At 45.2% G+C, this 24,950-nt stretch overlaps 1 protein-coding gene across 18 annotated transcripts in view; it reads left to right on the top strand.

Moving 5' to 3' along the window:
- The window catches only part of FAM222B (family with sequence similarity 222 member B), a 97,401-nt gene that overhangs the window by 18,368 nt on the left and 54,083 nt on the right, over positions 1-24,950 (top strand). Inside the window, exon 1 of one of the 18 annotated variants that reach the window (XM_001109422.5) lies at positions 14,019-14,366. The gene's annotated coding sequence lies outside the window, so the exon portion shown is untranslated. 18 annotated transcript variants of the gene reach the window in all.

Genomic DNA, 24,950 nt, shown 5'->3' with positions numbered 1-24,950 from the left:
TATGAAATGAATAGCTACTTTAGATTGGGAGACTATCTCTCTGAGGATGTGGCATTTAAGATCTAGGAGTATATGAAGATCAGATCAAACATTATAGTGCAGAGCACCTAAGGAGGAATGAACTTGGTATGTTAGAGGAACAGAAATCAGGCCATATTGTTTGAATACGGTGAATGAAGGAGAGAATGACCAGAGATGAGAAAGGTAGAGGCTACATGACAGTGAGATTTGGAAGCTAGGGTAAGGTGTTTCGTTTCCTTTGGAGTGTTTTTTTTTTTTTTAGATGGGGTCTCACTCTGTCACCTAGGTTGGAGTGCAGCGGCGCAATCTTGGCTCACTGTAACCTCTACCACTGGGCTAAGGGATCCTCCCCCCTCAGCCTCTCAAGTAGCTGGGACCATAGGTGCACGCCTCTACGTCTGGCTAATTTTTTTGTATTTTTGGTAGAGATCAGATTTCACCATGTTGCCCAGTCTGGTCTCAAATTCCTAAGCTCAGGCAATTCACCTGCCTTGGCCTCCCAAAGTGCTGGGATTTCAGGCGTGAACCACTGCACCCAGCCTCCTTTGGAGTTTTTAAGTTTGAGTATGATATGACTTGATTTGTGACTAGAAAGAATGATCAGTTGCTGTATTAGAAATGGATTGTAGCCGGGCGCGGTGGCTCACGCCTGTAATCCCAGCACTTTGGGAGGCCGAGGCGGGCGGATCACAAGGTCAGGAGATCGAGACCACGGTGAAACCCCGTTTCTACTAAAAAATACAAAAAATTAGCCGGGCGCGGTGGCGGGCGCCTGTAGTTCCAGCTACTCAGGAGGCTGAGGCAGGAGAATGGCGTGAACCCGGGAGGCGGAGCTTGCAGTGAGCCGAGATTGTGCCACTGCACTCCAGCCTGGGCGACAGAGTGAGACTCTGTCTCAAAAAAAAAAAAAAAAAAAAAAAAAGAAATGGATTGTAGTGGCCGGGCGCGGTGGCTCAAGCCTGTAATCCCAGCACTTTGGGAGGCTGAGACAGGCGGATCACGAGGTCAGGAGATCGAGACCATCCTGGCGAACATGGTGAAACCCTGTCTCTACTAAAAAATACAAAAAACTAGCTGGGCGAGGTAGCGGGTGCCTGTAGTCCCAGCTACTCGGGAGGCTGAGGCAGGAGAATGGCGTGAACCCGGGAGGCAGAGCTTACAGTGAGCTGAGATCCGGCCACTGCACTCCAGCTCGGGAGACAGAGCGAGACTCCGTCTCAAAAAAAAAAAAAAAAAAAAAAAGAAATGGATTGTAGTGTGGGCGCGGTGGCTCACGCCTGTAATCCCAACACTTTGGGAGGCCAAGGTGGGTGGATCACTTGAGGTTGGGAGTTCGAGACCAGCCTGACCAACATGGGGAAACCCCATCTCTACTAAAAATACAAAATTAGCTGGGCGTGGTGGCGCATGCCTGTAATCCCAGCTACTCAGGAAACTGAGGCAGGAGAATTGCTTGAACCCGGTTTGCGGTGAGCCGAGATCACACCATTGCAATCTAGCCTGGGCAACAAGAGCGAAACTCCATCTCCAAAAATGAATGGATTGTAGAAGGAAGCAAGGAGACCAGTAACAAGGCTCTTTGCACGAATCACATGAGACTTTATGGTAACTTGGACTGGGGTGATGGTATAAAAGCTGTGGAAAGGTGGACAGATTTAGCATGTCTTTTGGAAGTGAAGTTGACAGGGCTTGCTTTGGGATTGTTACAGGTAATAAGGAATCATGGATAACTTCTAGATTATTGACTGGAGCAACCAGGGAAGTAAATGGTTGATGCTGTTAATTGAGATGAGTAAGCCTAGCAGAATATAATTGTCTAGAATTCTTGGACAGTGGTGGCTCATGCCTGTAACCCAGCACTTTGGGGGCTGAGACAAGAGGATCGCCTGAGCCCAGGAGTTTCAGACCAGCCTGGGTAAGATAGAGAGAACCCGTGTCTACAAAAAATAAGAAAGTTAGCCATGTGTGGTGGTACATGCCTGTGGTCCCAGCTACTTGAGGGGCTGAGGTGGGAGGATGGCTTGAGCCCAGGGGGTGGAGGTTGCAGTGAGCTGTGATTGTGCCACTACACTTCAGCCCTGGCAACAGAGTGATAACTTGTCTAAAATAAAAAAAAAAAAATTGTCGGCCGGCACGGTGGCTCATGCCTGTAATCCCAGCACTTTGGGAAGCCGAGGCGGGTGGATGGTGAGGTCAGGAGATTGAGACCATCCTGGCTAACTCGGTGAAACCCCGTCTCTACTAAAAATACAAAAAATTAGCTGGGCATGGTGGCGGGCACCTGTAGTCCCAGCTACTCAGGAGGCTGAGGCAGGAGAATGGCATGAACCTGGGAGGCAGAGCTTGCAGTGAGCCGAGATTGTGCCACTGCACTCCAGCCTGGGTGACAGAGCGAGACTCTGTCCAAAAAAAAAAAAAAAAAAAAATATCTTTTGGTCCTGCCAGGTTTGAGATACTTATTAGGTATCCAAATGGAGAAATTAGATAGGCAGTTGGATAGAAATGCCTGGCATTCCTAGGAGAATTCTGAGCTGAAATAGATAGAATTTGAAGTCATGGAATTTAATCAGGAGGTCATCTACGGATGGTTTGTGGCTAGAGAAGAGCAATTTGAAAGAGAAGGACTAGCTAGTGAGGTAGGTGGAAAACCCAGAAAGTGATGCTATAGAAGGCAAGTAAAGAAGTGTTTCAAGAAGGGAGTGGTCAGCCTGGGTAACAAAGTAAGACCCTGTGTCTACAAAAAATAGAAAATTAGCTGTCTGGTGGCACATGCCTGTGGTAGTCCCAGCTATTCAGGAGGCTGAGGTGGGAGAATTACTTGAGTCTGGGAGGTTGAGGCTGCAGTAAGCAGTGATTGTGCCACTGCACTCCAGGTGACAGAGCTAGACACTGTCTCAAAAAAAACAAAAAACAAAAAACACGGAGTGGTGAGCTCTGTTGAATGCTATATAGAGGTCACGTAACAGAGAAGTACTCACAGGATTTGACAAGCTAAGGACCTAGGGATTATTGGTGACTTCCAGTAGACCCGTTCATTGGAGTGGTGGAAATAGAAGTCTAATTGTAGTTGATTGAAGGGGAAAAGTAAGATGAAGAAACATTTGATCATTTTTTTTTGGTTTTTTTTTGGTAACAGGTTTTGGTATCCAGTTTCTTTGAAAACTTCCTGTGTCATTGTAACTAAGTACTTACCTGTTTGTATTCCAGTTGAATATGTGGCTTCCCGCCCCCCGCCCCCACCCCGCAAGACGGAGTCTCGATCTCTTGCCCAGGCTGGAGTGCAATGGCGCGATCTCGGCTCACTGCAACCTCTGCCCCAAGTTCAAGTGATTGTCCTGCCCCAGCCTCCTGAGTAGCTGGGACTACTGCGCCTGGAACCACGCCTGGCTAATTTTATTTTCATATATATATATAATATATATATATTTAGACGGACTCTTGCTCTGTCGCCCAGGCTGGAGTGCAGTGGCGTGATCTCAGTTCAGTGCACCCTCTGCCTCCTGGGTTTTAAGCAGTTCTTTCTGCTTCAGTCTCCCGAGTAGCTGGGATTACAGGCGCCTGCCACCATGCCCAGCTAATTTTGTTTTTTTTTTTTTGAGTTGGAGTTTTGCTCTTGTTGCCCAGGCTGGAGTGCAATGGTGCAATCTCGGCTCATTCCAACCTCCGCCTCTTGGGTTCAAGCGATTCTTCTGCTTCAGCCTCCCAAAGTGCTGGGATTACAGGTATACGCCACCACATCCGGCTTAATTTTTGTATTTTTAGTAGAAATGGGGTTTCACCATGTTGGCCAGGCTGGTCTTGAACCCCTGACCTCAGGTGATCCACCTGCCTCAGCCTCCCAAAGTGCTGGGATTACAGGCATGAGCCACTGTGCTGCCCGGCCTTTTTAAAAAATATTTTTAGTAGAGACAGGGTTTGGCCAGGCTATCTCAAACTCCTGACCTCAAGTGATCTGCCCGCCTTGGCCTCCCAGAGTGCTGGGATTACAGGCGTGAGCCACTGTGCCCAGCCTGACTATGTATTTGTGTTGAAGTAGTATCTTTCAGTGTTTTTGTACCATTATTTTATTTTATTTATTTATTTATTTTGAGACAGAGTCTTGTTCTATCGCCCAGGCTGGAGTGCAATGGTGCGATCTCGGCTCATGCAGCCTCCGACCCCCGAGTTCAAGCGATTCTCCTGCCTCAGCCTCCTGAGTAGCTGGGATTATGGGCATGCGCCACCACGCCCAGCTAATTTTTGTATTTTTATTTTTATTTTTATTTTTATTTTTATTTTGAGACGGAGTCTCGCTCTGTCGCCCGGGCTGGAGTGCAGTGGCTGGATCTCAGCTCACTGCAAGCTCCGCCTCCCGGGTTTACGCCATTCTCCTGCCTCAGCCTCCCGAATAGCTGGGACTACAGGCGCCCGCCACCTCGCCCGGCTAGTTTTTTGTTTTTTTTTTTAGTAGAGACGGGGTTTCACCGTGTTAGCCAGGATGGTCTCGATCTCCTGAACTCGTGATCCGCCCGCCTCGGCCTCCCAGAGTGCTGGGATTACAGGCTTGAGCCACCGCGCCCGGCCAATTTTTGTATTTTTAGTAGAAATGGGGTTTCACCATGTAGGCCAGGCTGATCTCAAACTCCCGACCTCCTGTGATCTACCTGCCTCGCCCTCCCAAAGTGCTGGGATTACAGGCATGAGCCACCTCTCACCCAGCCCTGTATGATTATTTTAGATGGACTCCTATTTCCAAAAACCTGCTTTAACTACTTTTATGAGCAATACAGGTAACTGATGAGCGAATGAGACTTTTTATAAGGGTTAGACCCTTGGTCTATAAGAAAAGCAGACTGACTTGACCTTGATCTTAAAGTACATCAGTTTTCTCAGCTGTCAGATGAGGATAACAGGACCATTTTGGCTCATTGGGTGGTTGTGATGCATGACTACCAATGAAAATAATTGTAAAACACTTTTGCAAGTTAGTGTGATATAAATGCTAAATAATAGTTCTTTATTGGGATGTTGTGAAAATAAGCAACTTGCTGTCTATTGGAGGCCTTAAGTTCCTTTTGAGGAGGCAATATATTTTTATAAATACTATTATATCACTTTAGAATGTGCATATTATTAGAGTTTTGGCCAAGCACAGTGGCTCAAACCTGTAATCCCAGCACTTTGGGAGGCCAAGGTGGGTAGGTCACGAGGTCAAGAGTTCGAGACCATCCTGGCCAGTATGGTGAAACCCTGTCTGTACTAAAAATACAAAAATAAGCTGGGCATGGTGGTGCGTGCCTGTAGTCCCAGCTACTTGGGAGACTGAGTCAGAAGAATCGTGAGTCCGTCTCAAAAAAAAAAAAAAAAAAAAAAAAAAAAAGAGTTACCAGGCTGGGCACAGTGGCTCATGCCTGTAATCCCAGCACTTTGGGAGGCCGCGGCAGGTGGATCATTTGAGGTCATCAGGAGTTTGAAATAAGCCTGGCCGACATGGTGAAAACCGATCTCTACTAAAAATAAAAATAAAAAAATTAGCCGGGTGTGGTGGTAGGTGCCTGTAATCCCAGCTACTAGGGAGGCTGAGGCACAAGAATTACTTGAACCCGGGAGGCAGAGGTTGCAGTTAGCGGAGATCATGCCACGGCACTCCAGCCTGGGTGACAGAGTGAGACTTCGTCTCAAAAAAAAAGTTTTACCATCTTTGGCTGGGCGCGGTGGCTCACGCCTGTAATCCCAGCACTTTGGGAGGCCGAGGCAGGCAGATCCCGAGGTCAGGAGATCGAGACCATCCTGGCTAATACACAGTGAAACCCTGTCTCTACTAAAAATACAAAAAAATTAGCCGGGCATGGTGGTGGGCACCTGTAGTCCCAGCTTCTCTGGAGGCTGAGGCAGGAGAATCACTTGAACCCGGGAGGCGGAGCTTGCAGTGAGCCGAGATCGTGCCACTGCACTCCAGCCTAGGTAACAGAGCGAGATTCCGCCTCAAAAAAAAAAAAAAAAAAAAGAAAAGTTTTACCATCTTTGCTTTTTGGTTCAGGTGAGGAATGAATTCCACCTTATGGTAGTTACAGTGCTGAATGTTTAAAGGACTGATGGGAGTGACTTATTGTGTCTGTATTTATAGCATCACAGCCAATCAGTAGAAACACTCACACACAAAAAATCACTGAAAAAACATTTTAACTTGCTATAGGTAACACTGTAAACACATTTTAATGCAGGATTAGGTGATTGTTGCAGTTAGACTTTGAAGAGTGACATGGTGCCGTTTTAGACAAAACTAACACTCCTTGTTCCATACCAGAGTCTAAATATAGAATCAGTGGCATCATTACCTATAATGTACTTAGGAAGTACATTGAAATTTGAATCTGTTGGACTAAATTTTTCTCAGCCTTTTAAGTGACATTAACAATAGAGGAAAATTGGGATGTGGTCTAAAAGCTGGTAAGGAAAACTGAAATGGTTATGGGATAGTCTGCTGACTGCTGGGAACTTTACCCTGACACCTCAGCTGGGATCGTATATATTGTTTTCAGTATAGGGACCTGTGTGTTGCTAATTTTAGAACAAAGTAACATGAATTTTTTTTAGCTTTATGCAGGTTGGAATGGAATCTTTTTTTCTGGAATTTGGGTTCTTTCACAATTCATTACCTTTTTGTATCAAGGACAAGTGAAAGACTTAGGTTTCTTTTCCTCTTTGATGGGAGGATTGTACTTGTTTTTGCTGGACCCAGGCATTATCTGCTTTTCTTTTGCATTTGCATTTGGTGACTGCTAAAAGGGTCCTTGAATGACATGCTTTCACAGCAAAGACAGTCGACTAAGTTTATTTTCTTAGAGACGTTTTATTTCTGTGGTTGTATTAAGACTCCCTGTTATTTGCTTTCATCATTGGCTTGTTCATTCTAGGCTTAGGGATTGGCTTCAGCTGTTTTACATTCATAGGCACAGGTTCATTTTATATTCATATTTTAGTTTTCTTGGATTTAATTTGTAGCTTACCTGTATCCATTGTATTGAATAGTTTCCTTCCTAGATTAGGTATTTCAAAAAACTGAATATTTTTATTACTTATGCTTGACATCTTTATCATTTTTTTTTCATTCAAAATAGCCCAAGTTTCTCTGGAAGCTTGCAGCTGGCAGTACTATCAAGACAAAATGCCTTTAGGACTGTATGGAGAAGGCACTTTCCACCACTACCTAACAATATGGAATATGTATAATTTTTGACTGTGTATTTCTGCTGTGATTTACTAGCTCATATTCTTTGAATATTTTCCCCTTTGGTTATCTGTCTTCCTCTTATTTACTTATTAAAGTTCTTTGTATATTGTGGCATTCAACTCTTTCTTTATATGATGTAAGTATTGTTTAAGGCTATGAATAAGAAGTGAGAAGGGAGGCTATTGCATTAAATGCTAATCCAAGATGGTGTTTGGTAAATTGTTTTATTGTTTGCCTTGATTATTTGAGCAATGGTAAGCTTCTTTTGTCTCTCCCTTTCCAAAGATGCATATAAAAGCTCCTTCTGTCTGAAGTAAAGTGTTGGCTCTGTGTTGGTTATAATTTGCTTTTTCTGGCTTGCACAGCCTTCTTTTTGTTTTCTGTCTTCTGACAGATTATAGGATTGTGGGGAAACAGCGTCCAGGGCTTTTTCAGGAACTGTGCCATTTTATCTACGGGAGAAGCCATTGGCTTTGGCACTAGAAGGGAATTGGCTGTGCATTTAAAGATGCCAAATCATGCTCGATTCACAAGTTTGCTGTCTCATTTTGTCTATGTGTGTGAAACTTTTTCAGGATTTTGGCTTTTTACTTTTTCTACCATGTGCTACCCCATCAGTATGAAAAATTAACAACTAACCCCTTCTTTCCAGCTCTCTACTCCCAGAACATACAACCCAAACATCCTAAACCATAAATGATGGAGCAGTCATTTTGAAGATTCGGGAAAAATAAACCATACAAGCGTTTCCCTATGGCACTCTTGTGGTGACTTTGAGCTTTAATTCTGGTTTATCAGTCATTCCTGTAGAGTCTTTTTATTTTTTTAAAGACAGGATCTTACTCTGTCACTCAGGCTTGGAGTGCTGTGGCACGAACATAGCTCACTATAACCTCGAAGTCTTTACTCCTGGGCTCAAATGATCCTCCCACCTCTGCCTCCCATGTAGCTGGAAGTATAAACCACCCCCTACACCCCACCTTCATGCCTTTTAAACTGCATACAATAGATTTTGAAGCCTAACCAACTAGTTATTTTAGCAAATCTTCACCAGATAATGCTTCTACTTTTTACAGATAGAAGTTTAAAGATACCATCTAGATATAGGTTATTTCCATTTAGATTAAGGCCAGAAATGTTATTAGGAGAAAAAGCCAATTCGGATAGGCTGGTTTGTCTAGTGTGAATTATTATATATAGGCACATGTTTTTCTTCTCTCTTCCAGGAATGATTATCTTTCTTTTTTTTTTTTTTTTTTTTTTTTGAGACGGAGTCTCGCTGTGTCTCCCAGGCTGGAGTGCAGTGGCATGATCTCGGCTCACTGCAAGCTCCGCCTCCCGGGTTCACGCCATTCTCCCGCCTCAGCCTCCCAAGTAGCTGAGACTACAGGCGCCCGCCACCACGCCCGGCTAGTTTTTTGTATTTTTAGTAGAGACGGGGTTTCACCATGTTAACCAGGATAGTCTCGATCTCCTGACCTCGTGATCCACCCGCCTCGGCCTCCCAAAGTGCTGGGATTACAGGCTTGAGCCACCGTGCCCGGCCGAATGATTATCTTTCTGTCCTGTCCCATATCCATAGTCTCCCAAAGTCTTGGGTTTGATTCTCTACTCTGCATTCTCTGTTGTAGTTTGCCTATTATTATAATAATAATAATTATTATTTTTTGAGATGGAATTTCACTCTTGTTACCCAAGCCAGAGTGCAATGGCAGAATCTTGGCTCACTGCAAACTCTGCCTCCTGGGTTCAAGCGATTCTCCTGCCTCAGCCCCCCGAGTAGCTGGGATTATAGGCGACCAACATAGCCAGCAAATTTTTTGTATTTTTAGTAGAGGCAGGGTTTCACCATGTTGACCTGGCTTGTCTCGAACTCCTGACCTCAGGTAGTCCAGCCTCAGCCTCCCAAAGTATTGGGATTATAGGCATGAGCCTCTGCGCCTGGCCTTATTATTATTATTATTAATTTTTTTTTTTTGAGACAAGAGTCTTACTCTGTTGCCCAGGCTGGAGTTCAGTGGCGCGATAATTGGCTTACTGCAATCTGTCTCCCAGGTTCAGGCGATTCTCCTATCTCATCCTCCTGAGTATCTGGGATTACAGGCATGCGCTGCGACGCCCAGCTAATTTTTGTATTTTTGGTAGAGACGGGGTTTTGCCATGTTGGCCAGGAAGGTCTTGAACTCCTGACCTCAGGTGATCTGCCTGCCTTAGCCTCCAGAAGTGCTAGGATTACAGGCATGAGCCATCGGGCCCAGCCATTATTATTTTTTGAAACAGAGTTCACTCTCGTCGCCCAGGCTAGAGTGCAATGACACGATTTCGGCTTGCTGCAACCTCCATCTCCCAGGTTCAAGTGATTCTCCTGCCTCAGCCTCCTGAGTAGCTGGGATTACAGGCACCTGTCACCACGCCCAGCTAATTTTTGTATTTTTTAGTAGCGATGGGGTTTCACAATGTTGGCCAGGCTGGTCTTGAACTGCTGACCTCAATTTATCCATCTGCTCGGCCTCCCAAAGTGCTGTGATTACAGGTGTGAGCCACTGCGCCGGCCTTATTACTAATTTTTTTGAACAGGCACGTCTTCCCTAACTAAACTAAGTACTTTAAAGACAAAGACCACATCTTATTCATCTTTTTGTCTCTGGGGTCTAATAGAATTTCAGGCATACAGGAATACAGTGCGTATTTGGTGATGTTAGTGAATGAGTAAAACAAAATCCCAGATTTTATTTGGATTTTTATACTCCCCTCTAGTGTCTGAAACAGAAAGTGCAGCCAGTTAAAAGCCTTTAACTACTGTTACACCTTGCTAACTTTGAAGTGATAATGCCAGGAATTCCCTTTAAAAAAAAAAATACTACAGTGTTTTTCTCAGACCTACTGTTCTCTTGAAGTCCAATGAACAATAAAAGTTTTATTAAAGTTTCTATGCTCTGTGTCATGGGTGTTTGAATTCTGTAAATATCACGTAGCAGTTCTTTATGAGGAAATTGTCTTTTAAAGACTGTTTGCCTTCTTCTCGGGTTCAGTCATTGTTTTTGTGTGTGTTTGTTATTCTGTTCTGGGACCTGTATCGTTTTTATTGGAGTAAATTAAGTGTCAAAGTTACATTTTATTGTATTTTTGGTTGTTATAAATGCCGTTTAGGAAATTTGCAAAATAGGGTGCTCAAGAAATGATGAGGTGCAAACTGATCAGTCTAGAGGGATGTTACCTAAACTAGTTTTTAGTCTAGCCTATTGATCTCTTCCATCTATTTTTGAGAGGTGTTTATGTTTTACTATCTTTTTTTTTGTTTGTTTTTGAGACGGAGTCTCGCTCTGTCGCCCAGGCTGGAGTGCAGTGGCCGGATCTCAGCTCACTGCAAGCTCCGCCTCTCGGGTTTACGCCATTCTCCTGCCTCAGCCCCCTGAGTAGCTGGGGCTACAGGCGCCCGCCACCTCGCCCGGCTAGTTTTTTGTATTTTTTAGTAGAGACAGGGTTTCACTGTGTTAGCCAGGATGGTCTCGATCTCCTGACCTCGTGATCCGCCCATCTCGGCCTCCTAGAGTGCTGGGATTACAGGCTTGAGCCACCGTGCCCGGCCATGTTTTAATATCTTTTACTGACTGTAAAAGTAAGACATGTTCAACATAGTTTAAAGATGACAAAATCTGTAATTTCACTAAGTTAACGTAGTAAAAATGACAAAATTAATGCTTTTTATTTACTTATATTTTGAGACGGAGTTCCACTTGCCCAGGCTGGAGTACACTGGCGCGATCTCGACTCACTGTAATCTCTGCCTCCCGAGTTCAAGCAATTTTCCTGTCCCAGTCTCCCGAGTAGCTGGAATTACAGGCCCCCGCTACCATGCTGGGCTATTTATTTTTTATTTTTTATTTTTTGTAGAGATGAGGTTTCAACATGTTGGCAAGGCTGGTTTTGAACCCCTGACCTCAAGTAAGCTGCCCGATTCGGCATCCCAAAGTGCTAGGATTACAGGTGTCAGCCACCATGCTGTGCCTTAATTTTTTTTTTTTTTTTTTTGAGACGGAGTCTTGCTCTGTTGCCCAGGCTGGAGTGCAGTGGCATGATCTCAACTCACTGCAACCTGCACCTCCCAGTTTCAAGCGAGTCTCCTACCTCATCCTCCCGAGTAGCTGGGATTACAGATGTGCACCACAACTCCCGGCTATTTTTTGTACTTTTTTTAAAGTAGAGACGGGATTTTACCATGTTGGCCAGGCTGATCTCAATCTCCTGACCTTGAGATCTGCCTGTCTCAGCCACCCAAAGTGCAAGCCACTGCACCTGGCCTGCTTTTTTATTGTTTAAAAGATAAAATAAAACAAATTCTCTTTTTCACTTCTCCCTAACTATATACTTACTCTCTCAATGATAACTACTGTTGACAGATTGGTTTAACATCTATATATTATGTTGGACCAAGAGATGTATATTCATATGTGCTTAAAAAAAGTAGATGTGATGCTGGGTGCGGTGGCTCATGCTTGTAATCCCAGCACTTTGGGAGGCTGAGGCAGGTGGATCACCTGAGGTCTGGAGTTCGAGACCAGTCTGGGCAACATGGTGAAACCCCATCTCTACTAAAAATACAAAAATTAGCCAGGCACGGTGGCTCGTGCTTGTAATCCCAGCTACTCAGGAAGCTGAGGCAGGAGAATGGCTTGAGCCCGGGAGGCAGAGTTTGCAGTGAGCCAAGATTGTGCCGTTGTACTCCAACCTGGGCAACAGAGTGAGACTCTTAAATCTTAAAAAAAAAACAAAACAGGGATCAGCCTAGCATGTTGGCTCATGCCTGTAATCCCAGCACTTTGGGAGGCCGAGGCGGATGGATCACTTGAGGTCAGGAGTTCGAGACCAGCCTGGCCACCACGGTGAAACCCCGTCTCTACTAAAAATACAAAAATTAGGCCGGGCGCGGTGGCTCACGCCTGTAATCCCAACACTTTGGGAGGCCGAGGTGGGTGGATCACGAGGTCAGGAGATGGAGACCGTCCTGGCTAACACGGTGAAACCCCGTCTCTACTAAAAATACAAAAAATTAGCCGGGCGTGGTGGCAGGCGCCTGTAGTCCCAGACTGAGGCAGGAGAATGGCCTGAACCTGGGAGGCAGAGCTTGCAGTGAGCCGAGATCCCGCCACTGCACTCCAGCCTGGGCAACAGAGCGAGACTCTGTCTCAAAAAAAGAAAAAATAATACAAAAATTAGCTGGACGTGGTGGTGAGCACCTATAATTTCAGCTACTTCGGAGGCTGAGGCAGAATTGCTTGAACCTAGGAGGCGGAGGTTGCAGTGAGCCGAGATTACACCACAGCATCTCGCCACTGCACTCTAGCTTGTGCAACAGAGTGAAACTCTGTCTCAAAAATAAATAAAATAAAACAGGCATGTCATACAGCTCCTTTTCCGTCTTCCAGGAGTACAGAGGTGGTTATATATGAAATGTTTTGAGTTCCAAGGTAGCCTAGACTGCTTAAAGTTTCGTTTTGTTTTAAATTATAGTAGTGTTTGGGGCGATTAAGCAGTGTTGTAGAGTGTGATGTAGATATTTAATGTCATGCGTTTGCAAGAACTCTGAACAAAAATGACAATCTAGGTAATAGCTTGCCTTCCCTGACCCCGTTTCCTTTTTCTTTTTTTTTTTTTTTTTAGTTAGGGTCTTACTCTCACTCAGGCCAGAGTGCAGTGGCATGGTCTCTGTTCACTGTGTTCTGTCAAGTAGCTGGGACTAGAGCATGAGTTACCATGCCTAGCTACGTCTAAAATTGTGGTAGAGATGGGGGTGTCACCATGTTGACCAGGCTGGTCTCGAACACCTGGGTTCAAGTGATCTGCCCGCGTTGGCCTCCCAAAGTGCTGGGATTACAGGTGAGACACACCGCGCCCGGCCAGTTTTCTTAAATGAGCCCCATGTAGTGCTCTATCACTACCCCCAAGAAAACATACCAGTGTTTAGCGTGTTCTATTCCAGTTAGTTCTATTCCAATTGGTGATTGAAGTGTTGGTGCAACCTGCCAGTTACTCTGAGCCTGGTGGTTGCTGAGAGTATGTTCCCCATAATATTAGGTATATGATTGAACAAGGATTAGGTGTTTGCTTCCTAGTTGTACTGAAACCTGCTTGGGATTTAACTGGATTGGATACATCCAGCTAAATACATTGGATGTTTTGTATCTGAAACAGGTTGGAGCCAACTATGTGTGGTTTTTTTTGTTGTTCTTTTTTTTTTGGCCAATGATTTCATGTATTCCCTTCTCCACCCCACCAACTTCTAGATACATACTTTCCCAACATGCCTCCACCCCCACCCCTTAATTTCTGCGTCACGGGAAGCAGGAGTTTCCGACAGGGAGGATTGATGTGTGCAATTGATTTAATATGCAATCCTAAATCCGTCCACCGTTACAGTGCAGTGCAGTTGATTAGACTAGAGGCAGAGAGGCTTGGGGAGCATCTTTTTACTGTCGAGTGTCTCCAGGTGGCAATTGCTGTTGAAGTCTGAGGCACTCTGGGAGGTATCGCGTGGGTAGGGGGGTTCTCCTAGTACCCAGGTCGAAAGTGGGAGGGGGCAGGGGCAGAAGGAGAAGGGGTGCGAAGGGGCGCAGCTTCACCTGGCCCAGCTACGGGATGCTTGGCTCCTGGCTTTGGGGTGGGCGCCGGGAGAGATGGGGGCAGCGCTAACAAAGAGGAGCCGAGTCGGGCCGGGTCCCCGGGTAGCGGGCCTATCCCGGTGGCTGACCTCCCTGTGGACCTCCCCAGTTGGCTGTTTGGCGAGTCGCTCTGCTGGATCCCTGGCTCGCCATTGGCTGTGCAGACAGGAGGGGGCTCGCGAAGAGCCAGGGTGGAGGTGAGGGGGCGGGGCTGGCTTCCGGCGGCGGCTGGGAGCAAGCGGCGGCGGGCTGGGGGAGGGGGTGTCGGCGCACCGCGGAGTCCTGCGCTCCGTGAGCCTGGCACCCGGAGCAGCCGCCTCCCCCTCCCCCTGCCTAGACAGCTAGAAGCCCCTTCTCTTCCATCCTCCTGGGGAGGGGGTGAGCTGGGCTGAGCTGCCCCAGGCGGGCGGGGCGGAGCCAGGAGCCCCACCGAGCGCTGCGGAGCGAACCTCACCTTCTTTCCAGGGCGCAAGGTGTGTGTGTGCTTTTTCTAACGCGACCCCGACTTCAGCCGACTTAACCTTGTAAGAAAAGGGGAAATGGAATGGGAAATAATATCTCTGGATCCCATCAGTTTGTTTTGCTTATCTGTTTCTACCGTTCATCATTTTTTTCCTTCCCTTCATCTCACCCCTGCAGATGGGTAAGGAGATTCAGGACTCTTATCTCTTTTTACTGATGTGTCGATATCGGTCGTATAGTAAAATGCACAGAGAAGAAAAGAGGAGCCCTGTTTTGTGTCATATCTGATGCAGTAAACCGCAATTAAAAAAAAATTAAAAAGGCAAGCTAGGAGTGGATATTTGGAACTGTACTGCATCCTTGTCCATTAAGGCTGTCTTCACCATTTTCCTCCTTGGGACTGCCTTGATCAGCAATAACAATCTGAAAGGAGAGGAGGTGCTAGTGGAAAGAGAGAGCAGCCCCAGTCAAATGGTGGTTAAAGGAAATCCTGATAGTTGTTAGCGATTAACTCTGCTGAAGTCTCTTCCTGGAGTACATTGTCACCGGCTTTGTGTAGTAGCTCATCTCTGTTGCAGAAACCTGACTAGAGCAGGCAAACTTACCTTGTTGTTGCTGAAACTTAAAAGTCTTATCTTTTTATCTGTCGGTATATTTCTTACATTCACAGACCCTCGGAGGGATTAGTTTCTATCGTCAAAAACCAAAACCAAACTTAAAAAAACCTCCAGATGAATTTTAGTTCGTGGGTTTTTGTTTTGTTTTGTTTTGTTTTTTTGAGATGAGTCTCGCTCTGTCGCCCAGGCTGGAGTGCAGTGGTGCGATCTCGGCTCACTGCAACCTCCGCCTCCAGGGTTCAAGCGATTCTCCTGCCTCAGCCTCCTGAGTAGCTGGGATTACAGGCGCCTACCACCGTTTCGGGCTAATTTTTTGTGTTTTTAGTAGAGATTGGGTTTCACCATGTTAGTCAGGCTGGTCTCGAACTCCTGACCTCGTGATCCGCCTGCTTCAGCCTCCCAAAGTGCTGGGATTACAGGCGTGAGCCACCGTTCCCAGCCTCGTTAGTTTTTTAAAAAAGGTTCCTCTCCCCAAAGTTTATGAATTTGGGTGGCTATAGCATTACAACTTAAATGAAATTTATCTTTTTTGAGTTCCTTTGCTGCTTCATCTTAGGGGTCCCTTCTTTCTGAAGAACACCCATCTCCAGAATCGGGAACGTCTTTAGGCTTTAAATTGAGAAAAACGTTTTCAGTGGAAAATAGAAAATCCAAAGTTTTTGATGTTAGAAACAAAGGGAGTGTGTGTGTGTGTGTGTGTGTGTGTGTGTGTGTGTGTGTGTGTGTTGGGTGGCAATGTCCATAGTACACTAGCTTTAAGTGGACATTTTCTTTTTTCTTTTTTTTTTTTTTTTTTTTTTTTTTGAGACAGAGTCTGTCGCCCAGGCTGGAGTGCCGTGGCGTGATCTCGGCTCACTGCCAGCTCCACCTCCCAGATTCACGCCATTCTCCTGCCTCAGCCTCCCCGAGTAGCTGGGACTACAGGCACCTGTCACCACACCTGGCTAATTTTTTGTATTTTTAGTAGAGACGGGGTTTCACCGTGTTAGCCAGGATGGTCTTGATCTCCTGACCTCGTGATCCACCCGCGTCGGCCTCCCGAAGTGCTGGGATTACAGGCATGAGCCACCACGCCCGGCCTAAGTGGGCATTTTCAACGAAATGTGTTTGGACCAGGTTTATCTTAATGTTGATTAGCAAAGAGCTACAGTACCAGAAGGGATGAATATCTTTTTTTTTTTTTTTTTGTGGCAACACTTTGATAAATATTAATTAAAATGCTTCAGAGTTTATGTAATGCAGGTTCAGTTTCCAAAGATTGTTCTAACTGGGGTCCACTTTTGAAAACAGAATTGATACACTGGAGCTGTCTTACACTTTTGGCTAGATTAGTGATTTTTTTCTTTGCATTGATTTATTAGATCTCTAAACAGGAGCAATTTGGGATGAAAGCAAGTATTATAAAAAATAGGGATAATGGGATAGGAAACCATTTCAGCTGTGGAAAGTAATAGGGATTAGGAAGCTTACTTTAACCTTTTTTAAAAATAAGACTTCAAGTACCTTAGAATAGACATGTTACTAAAAAATAGATTCACAGTAATCCTGTGTCAGGTTTTGGGTTTTTATGTTATTACTCACTTGTCCCTTAAGGCTCCATTAGTTGTGTTTAAATTGGGAGGGAAAGGGTTTCCCCCAGATGTTGACTTAGTTAACTTGCTACTGAGAGGGAACTGTTAAAAATCACTGATTGAAGCCTTGACAGTTAGCTAGTATATAAAACAAAGTTAGCTAGTATATAAAACAAAGTGCACTTTGATGTCTAAGGTATAGGAAGCTGGGGAAGTGACCAAAAAACCAGTTGGAAGGCAGGGTGCAATGGCTTGCTCCTGTAATCCCAGCACTTTGGGAGGCTGAGGTGGGTGGATCACTTGAGGTCAGAAGTTAAAGACCAACATGATGAAAACCCCATCCCTACCAAAACAAAAAAATTAGCTGGGCGTGGTGGTGCACTCCTGTAGTCCCAGCTACTTGGGAGACTGAGGTGGGAGAATTGCTGGAACCTGGGAGGTGGAGGTTGCAGTGAGCCAGGGTTGTGCCACTGCACTCCAGCCTGGGTGACAGAGTGAGACCCTGTCTCAAAAAAAAAAACCCCAGGCCGGGCGCGGTGGCTCACGCCTGTAATCCCAGCACTTTGGGAGGCCGAGGCGGGCGGATCACAAGGTCAGGAGATCGAGACCATGGTGAAACCCCGTCTCTACTAAAAAAAATAGAAAAAATTAGCTGGGCGCGCGGCGGGCACCTGTAGTCCCAGCTACTCGGGAGGCTGAGGCTGGAGAATGGCGTGAACCAGGGAGGCGGAGCTTGCAGTGAGCCGAGATTGCGCCACTGCATGCACTCCAGCCTGGGCGACAGAGCAAGACTCCGTCTCAAAAAAAAAAAAAAAAAAAAAAAAAAAACCCAAAAACAAACAAACAAAAAAAACAGTTAGAGGCTGTAAGATTTCAGCTTGCTTCTATCAAAAAACAAGTTGCTCTTCTATTTGATATCTAGGTGGTTTTTAAGTTCTCTACCCATGGGTGAGCAGTAAGTACAGCTTTATAAAGTTATATTATACTTCACTCACTTTTTTATATTGCCATTTTTTAATTTTTATGTTTTGTAGAGAATAGGGTCTGGCTCTGTTGCCCAGGTTGGTCTCAAACTCCTGGCCTCAAGCAGTCCTCCCAGAGGCCTCCCAAAGTGTTGGGATTAATGTGTGAGCCACTGCATCCCTCCACGCCCGATATTTCTATTTTCTTGACTGATTTGTGTGATCGCTATTTTGCATGGTGCAATATTTAGGGGTTCCTGAAAGGATTTTCCCAGGAGACAGAAGTCTATGTATAGAACTAATCATAAGTGCAAATCATATTTGCACTGATTTCAAATATCATTTAAGGTGCATGGAAATCCTGGAATTTGGTCATCTGCAAGGAAACAACTATAGAAAGCCATAAATCTCTTAGGTTGAGGGGGCATAGTGCTGGTTGAGGTTAAAGCAATTGATTTAATTTTCTTTAACAGTCTGTTTTTATTCATCCTGCTTATTTCATTTCTTTCTTTTCTTTTTTTTTTTTTTTGAGATGGAGTCTCACTCTGTCGCCCAGGCTGGAGTGCAGTGGCACGGTCTCTGCTCACGGCAGCCTCCGCCTCCCAGGTTCAAGTAATTCTGCCTCAGCCTGCTGAGTAGCTGGGATCACAGACATGCACCACCATGCCTGGCTAATTTTTCTATTTTTAGTAGAGACAGGGTTTCACCATGTTGGCCAGCGTGGTCTTGAACTGACCTCAGGTGATCCACCTGCCTCGGCCTCCTACAGTGCTGGGATTACAGGCGTGAGCCACCATGCCTGGCCCATCCTGCTTATTTCTGTGAGTCACTGCTTATAATGTGTTAAGAAAAAGGACTCTATGTTCTCTCTAAAGGGAGACTCGAGACTAATCCCCTGTTCACATCAGAAGTATAAAATGATCCCCTTGAGAAGGTGAAAGAAAAATATTGGGCCCTTGGTATTGCTTGATTCTCATAATAATCAGCTTGAGTGTTGTAAGGTTTGGAATTGGGAAAAGCTTACTCAAGGTGAGAAAATATTAGAGGCAAAAGAGACTCTGGGAATGCTCTCTCAATTGTCGAGATTTATTTAGAACAATGGATGCATTCATATGGAGATGTGGGTGATGATACTTTTTAGATTTTCAGCTTTTTCAGTCAGGTGTCAGAGACAATATTTTGTGTTTAAGCACAACCCCCTCCCCCAGGGTTTGGCTCTTGAAGCTGAATCTTTTGAGGAGGTTGTTTGCTGTGAGTCTGAATCCTGAAAGTAGAGGACTTAGTGGAGTCTGTAATCTGTTTACTAGTCAGATGAGGATGTAGAATTTATTGTTGGTGAGTTACTGAACTATTCCTAAAGAATGGTTGCTAGGCAAATTTTATCTCAGTTTAACCCTCAGTAGTTTACAGTCTGCTCTCAGTGAAGGCCAGAGCTGTCTTTCTAATGATACTGTCCTTTAAGAATCCTTGTTGGATGTGCGTGTATGTTGTTCAGTGGCTCAAAATAAAGGACTAGAATGATGTATGGATCTCTCTTCATCAGGACAATTTAACTTTTGGTAACCTGGGCTGACATTGTTACTAATTTCTCTCCTGGATCAAGTGGTTGGTGGGGTTGCTCTCCAACGTTAAGATAACACTGTGTTTGATTATTTTGTTTTCGTAGCTAATAGGGCAATGAGTAATGCATTCATTTTGGAAACAGGCCAGTGGTAACACAGCTCTTGGACCTGGACGTATGGAAAAATAGGACAGAATAAACAATTGAGGGCATAAATAATGAATCTTCCAACTGAGCCCTGGGAGAGTGAGGGAGATTATCCTCAGAGCTGTTCAATCTGGCAGTAAAAGGGAAAGAGTCCACTGAATTAATTACCCAGACTGTATTTGATACTGCAGGAATTATGAGATTGTTAGGACCATTCAAAACAAAGTTACCTTTCCAATACAAACTTTTAATCCATCTTTTTGTTTTAAACCAGACATTCAAACTATTCATTTATTTTTTAGAATCCAGGCCTTTGTGTCTTCCTTAAACTTTGTTCTATATGTTAGCATTCTGTGAACTCTTGATGGTCCTTTTGTTTGGTCACATCTTAGAAGTTTACTTCATTAAGATTTCATGATCTGTAAATACATAAAACGTCTCACAAAAGGTTAAGAGAAGAGTTTAGGCCGGATGCAGTGGCTCATGCCTGTAATCCCAACATTTGGAGAGGCTGAGGTGGGTGGATCACTTGAGGCCAGGAGTTCAAGACCAGCCTGACCAACATGGTGAAACCTCGTCTCTACTAAAAATATGAAAATTAGCTGGGCGTGGTGGCGCAGGCCTGTAATTCCAGGTACTCAGGAGGCTGAGGCAGGAGAATTGCTTGAACCTGGAAGGTGGAGGGTGCAGTGAGCTGAGATCTCTTGACTGCACTCCAGCCTGGGTGACAGAGCGAGACTCCACATAAAAACAAAACAAACAAACAAAAAAACACACACACAGAAAAAACAAGCATTTCTTCAGACCAAGAATCATTTCCAGTATTAAGATAAATATTCTGCCAGGCGCGGTGGCTCAGGCCTGTAATCCCAGCACTTTGGGAAACCAAGGCAGGTGGATCACCTGAGTTCGGGAGTTCGAGGCCAACCTGACCAACATGGAGAAACCCCATCTCTACTAAAAATACAAAAATTAGCTGTGTGTGGTGGTACATGCTTATAATCCCAGCTACTTGGGAAGCCGAGGCAGGAGAATCGCTTGGACCCAGGAGGTGGAGGTTGCAGTGAGCCGAGATTGCGCCATTGCACTCCAGCCTGGGCAACAAGAGCGAAATTCCATCTAAAAAAAAGAAAAAAATAAATAAATATTTTTAATTTTGGATAGTTTTTATCCAGTGAATTAAATGAACATTGGTCTTAGCATTTCTCTGAAGTAGGGAAAACCAATGCTCTGTGATTATCTGAAAGCTTAAGTAATTTGGTAGTGAAGCCAGACCGAGAGCCAAGGTCTCTGAATTCTTCCTTTCTCTGAATTTCTAATATAGTTTATTATTTTCTCCAAGAAATTTCAGGAACCCATTTGAAATGATTTGAAGTTTTCCTATCTCTGAGAGGCTTTTTTTATCTTTCTGGTTGTGAAGGGAACCCAAACACCAGGATGCTATTATTAATCAAGAGAAGAAAGCTTAAGATGAGGTATTGGAGAAAGAAAAAATAAAGTTAAGGAAAGACCAACTTGAAGGTGATTTTATTTTGTTTTGTTTTGAGACAGAGTGCCGTCCCAATTATGTTGCCCAGGCTGGCCTTGAATTCCCAGACTCAAGCAATCCTCCTGACACAGCCTCCCAAGTAGCTGGGACTACAGGTGTGCCCGTGGTGCCTGACTTCCAAATTGAAGTTTTGTTATATTTGGTGCTGGTGGATCCTAGGAAGTAAATACTGGGCTGATTAGATTAAAGTCAGTCATGAACTGAGTTTGTTACATTGCAGCCTAACTGAAAAGGGCAGAGGGCATCTTTACCAAGATATGGGCAAGACTCTAGTTAAGAGTTCATTCCTTAGATTCACAGAGACCAAACAGTGGAAAAAACAAAAGTTCATTCCTGATCTGTGAAAAGTCTGTTATTGATTATACACACAAAAGGGCAAGCAGGCAGAGTATAGATAGGTGAAATCAATCCAAAGATACTCTCAAGGACCCCCCCCCCTTTTTTTTTAAGATGGAGTTTCACTATTGTTGCCTAGATTGGGGTGCAATGGTGTGATCTCGGCTCACTGCAACCTACGTCTCCCAGGTTCAAGCAATTCTGCCTCAGCCTCCCAAGTAGCTGGGATTATAGGCATGTGCCACTGCATGCCACCATGTGCCCAGCTAATTTTGTATTTTTAGTAGAGATGGGGTTTCTCCATATTGGTCAGGCTGGTCTCAAACTCCCGACCTCAGGTGATCCACCCACCTCCACTTCCCAAAGTGCTGGGAATACAGGCGTGAGCCACCATGCCCTGCCTCAAGGACACATTTTTAAGCAATAGCGTTAACTTCCTCTGGTTTTGTTTTTTTTTGTTTTTTTTTGAGACGGAGTCTGGTTCTGTCGCGCAGGCTGGAGCGCAGTGGCCGGATCTCAGCTCACTCCACCTCCCAGGGTCATGCCATTCTCCTGCCTCAGCCTCCCGAGTAGCTGGGACTACAGGCGCCCGCCACCTCGCCCGGCTAGTTTTTTGTATTTTTTTAGTAGAGACGGGGTTTCACCGTGTTAGCCAGGATGGTCTCGATCTCCTGACCTCGTGATCCACCCGTCTCGGCCTCCCAAAGTTCTGGGATTACAGGCTTGAGCCACCGTGCTCGGCCAACTTCCTCTGGTTTTTAACTGAGATTTTCTAGGCATAGAGACTACTGAGAAATTTGTTTTTTTCTTTGGTCAGTCAACTAAGCAGTAGGCAAGATAGCCAAGAACTTCTATTACACTTAATTTTGTTTTGAGACAGAGATCCCACTTTTTTGTTTCTCTTTTTTTTCTTTTCTTTTTTTTTTTTTTTTGAGACAGGATCTCACTGTGTCATCCAGTAGTGTGATCACAGCTCACTGCAGTCTCTACCCCTTGGGGTTAGGCAATCTGCACATCTCAGCCTCTTTTATTTTTTTTTTTTGAAATGGGAGTCTTGCTTTGTCACCCAGACTGGAGTTCAGTGGCATGATCTCGGCTCACTGTAACCTCCACCTCTTGGGTTCAAGTGATTCTTGTGCCTCAACCTCCCGAATAGCTGGGATTATAGGCATGTACCATCACACCAGGCTAATTTTTGTATTTTCAGTAGAGATGGGGTTTCACTGTCTTGGCCAGGCTGGTCTCGAACTTCTGATCTTAAGTGATCTGCCTGCCATGGCCTCCCAAAGTGCTGGGATTACAGGCGTGAGCCACCATGCCTGGCCCATCTCAGCCTCTTGAGTAGGTGGGACCACAGGTTCGCTTCATCATGCCTGGCTACTTTTTTCATTTTTTTGTAGAGACGGGGTCTCCCTATGTTGTCCAGATTGGTCTCAAACTCCTGGGCTCCAACGATCTTCCCACCTTGGCCTCCCAAGTGCTGAGATTAGAACCATGAGTTATCATGCCCAGACTACACCTAGTTTCTTCCTTCCTTCCTTCCTTCCTTCCTTCCTTCCTTCCTTCCTTCCTTCCTTCCTTTCTCTCTTTCTCTCTTTCCTCCCTCCCTCCCTTCCTTCCTTCCTTCCTTCCTTCCTTCCTTCCTTCCTTCCTTCCTTCCTTCCTTCCTTTCTTTCTTTCTTTCTTTCTTTCTTTCTCTCTCTCTCTCTCTCTCTTTCTCTCTCTTTCTCTCTCTCTCTCTCTCTTTCTCTCTCTCTCTCTCTCTTTCTTTTTCTGAGATGGAATCTCATTCTGTTACCCAGACTGGAGTGCAGTGGCGCGATCTCAGCTCACTGCAAGCTCTGCCAACTGGGTTTACCCCATTCTCCCACCTCAGCCTCCCGAGCAGCTGGGGCTACAGGCGCCTGCCACCACGCCCGGCTCATTTTGTATTTTTATTTTTATTAGAGACGGGGTTTTACCATGTTAGCCAGGATGGTCTCGATCTCCTGACCTTGTGATCTGCCCACCTCGGCCTCCCAGAGTGCTGGGCTTATAGACGTGAGTCACTGTGCCTAGCCTACACTTAGTTTCTTAATCATCAAAAGTAGTATATAACTCAGTACTTGACCTAGAAAAATTCAGCTCAATGTAGTATCCTTGGGACAGTTTGTTTTATTTAATACTAAATATAAAATCTATATTAGAGGCCAGGCATGGTGGCCCATGCCTGTAATCCCAGCACTTTGGGAGGCCAAGGCGGGCAGATCACAAGGTCAAGAGATAAAGACCATCCTGGCCAACATAGTGAAACCCCGTCTCTACTAAAAAATACAAAAATTAGCTGGGCGTGGTGGTGCGTGCCTGTAGTCTCAGCTACTCGGGAGGCTGAGACAGGAGAATTGCTTGAACCCAAGAGGTGGAGGTTGCAGTGAGCTGAGATTGCACCACTGCACTCTAGCCTGGCAACAGAGTGAGACTCTGTCTGAAAAAAAAATAAAAATAAAAAATCTGTATTAGCATTCTCCAGAGAAACAGAACCAGGAGGGTAAATATGTAAGAGGGGATTACGACTTGGTTTATTTAGTTATGGAGGCTGAGAAGTTCCACAACATGCTGTCTGCAAGCTCAAGAACCAGGAAAGCTGGTGGTGTCATTCAGTCTGAGGCCAAAGGAGCTCGGATTGCCAAGGGGAGAAAAAGATAGACGTCCTGGTTCCTGAAGAGACTTGACCTTTGTTACCTAATCCCACTGAAGTGCTATGGAGAATTAAAATCTTTCAAGTAAGTCATGCATAAACTAGCTTTTGATACTGAAATGTCTTTTTTTTTTTTTTTTTTTTTTTTTTTGAGACGGAGTCTTACTCTGTCACCCAGGCTGGAGTGCGTGCAGTAGTGCGATCTCGGCTCACTGCAAGCTCCGCCTCCCGGGTTCACACTAGTCTCCTGTCTCAGCCTCTCGAGTAGCTGGGACTACAGGCGCCCGCCACACCATGCCCAGCTAATTTTTTGTATTTTTAGTAGAGACGGGGTTTCACCGAGTTAGCCAGGATGGTCTCGATCTCCTGACCTTGTGATCCACCCACCTCGGCCTCCCAAAGTGCTGGGATTACAGGCATGAGCCACCGCACCTGGCCTATTGGTGTCTTCTGACCCCGTAATATATGTAAATTATTCATCATATGTGGGTGAGCTGTTGGTAGCTTAAGCCAAAGAAACAAACTGCAGCCGGACGCAGTGGCTCACGCCTGTAATCCCAACACTTTGGGAGACTGAGGCAGGAGGATTGCTTGAGCCCAGGAGTTTGAGGCCAGCTCAGGCAAGATGGTGAGACCCTGTCTCTGTATAAAAAAAAATTAGGTGTGTGTGGTGATGTGTGCCTGTACTCCCAGCTACTTGGGAGGCTGAGATGGAAGGATCCCTTCAGCCCAGGAATTCAAAGCTGCAGTGAGCTGCTATCATGACAATGCACTCCAGCCAGGGTGAGAGAGCAAGACCGTGTCTCTAAAAAGAAAAAAAGACGAAGCTGGGTGCGGTAATCTCAGCACTTTGGGAGGCCAAGGTGGGCAGATCACTTGAAGGTCAGGCATTCGAGACCAGCCTGGCCAACCTGGTGAAACCCCGTCTCTACTAAAATTCAAAAATTAGCCAGGCCTGGTGGCATGCACCTGTAATCCCAGTTACTCAGGAGGCTAAGGCAGGAGAATTGCTTGAACTTGGGAGGTGGAGGTTGCAGTGAGCAGAGATTGCACCATTGTACTCCTCCAGCCTGTGTGACAGAGTGGGACTCCCTCTGAAAAAAAAAAAAAAAAGAAAAAGCAAAGAAACAAACCTCTTTTCTTACCAAAGCAAACTTTTATAACACTGGACAATA

This window comes from Macaca mulatta, chromosome 16 (assembly GCF_049350105.2).
Source record: "Macaca mulatta isolate MMU2019108-1 chromosome 16, T2T-MMU8v2.0, whole genome shotgun sequence".
NCBI lineage: Eukaryota > Metazoa > Chordata > Mammalia > Primates > Cercopithecidae > Macaca > Macaca mulatta.
Note: the sequence above shows the minus strand (reverse complement) of the source record. Positions and strands in the feature narration are given on the sequence as shown.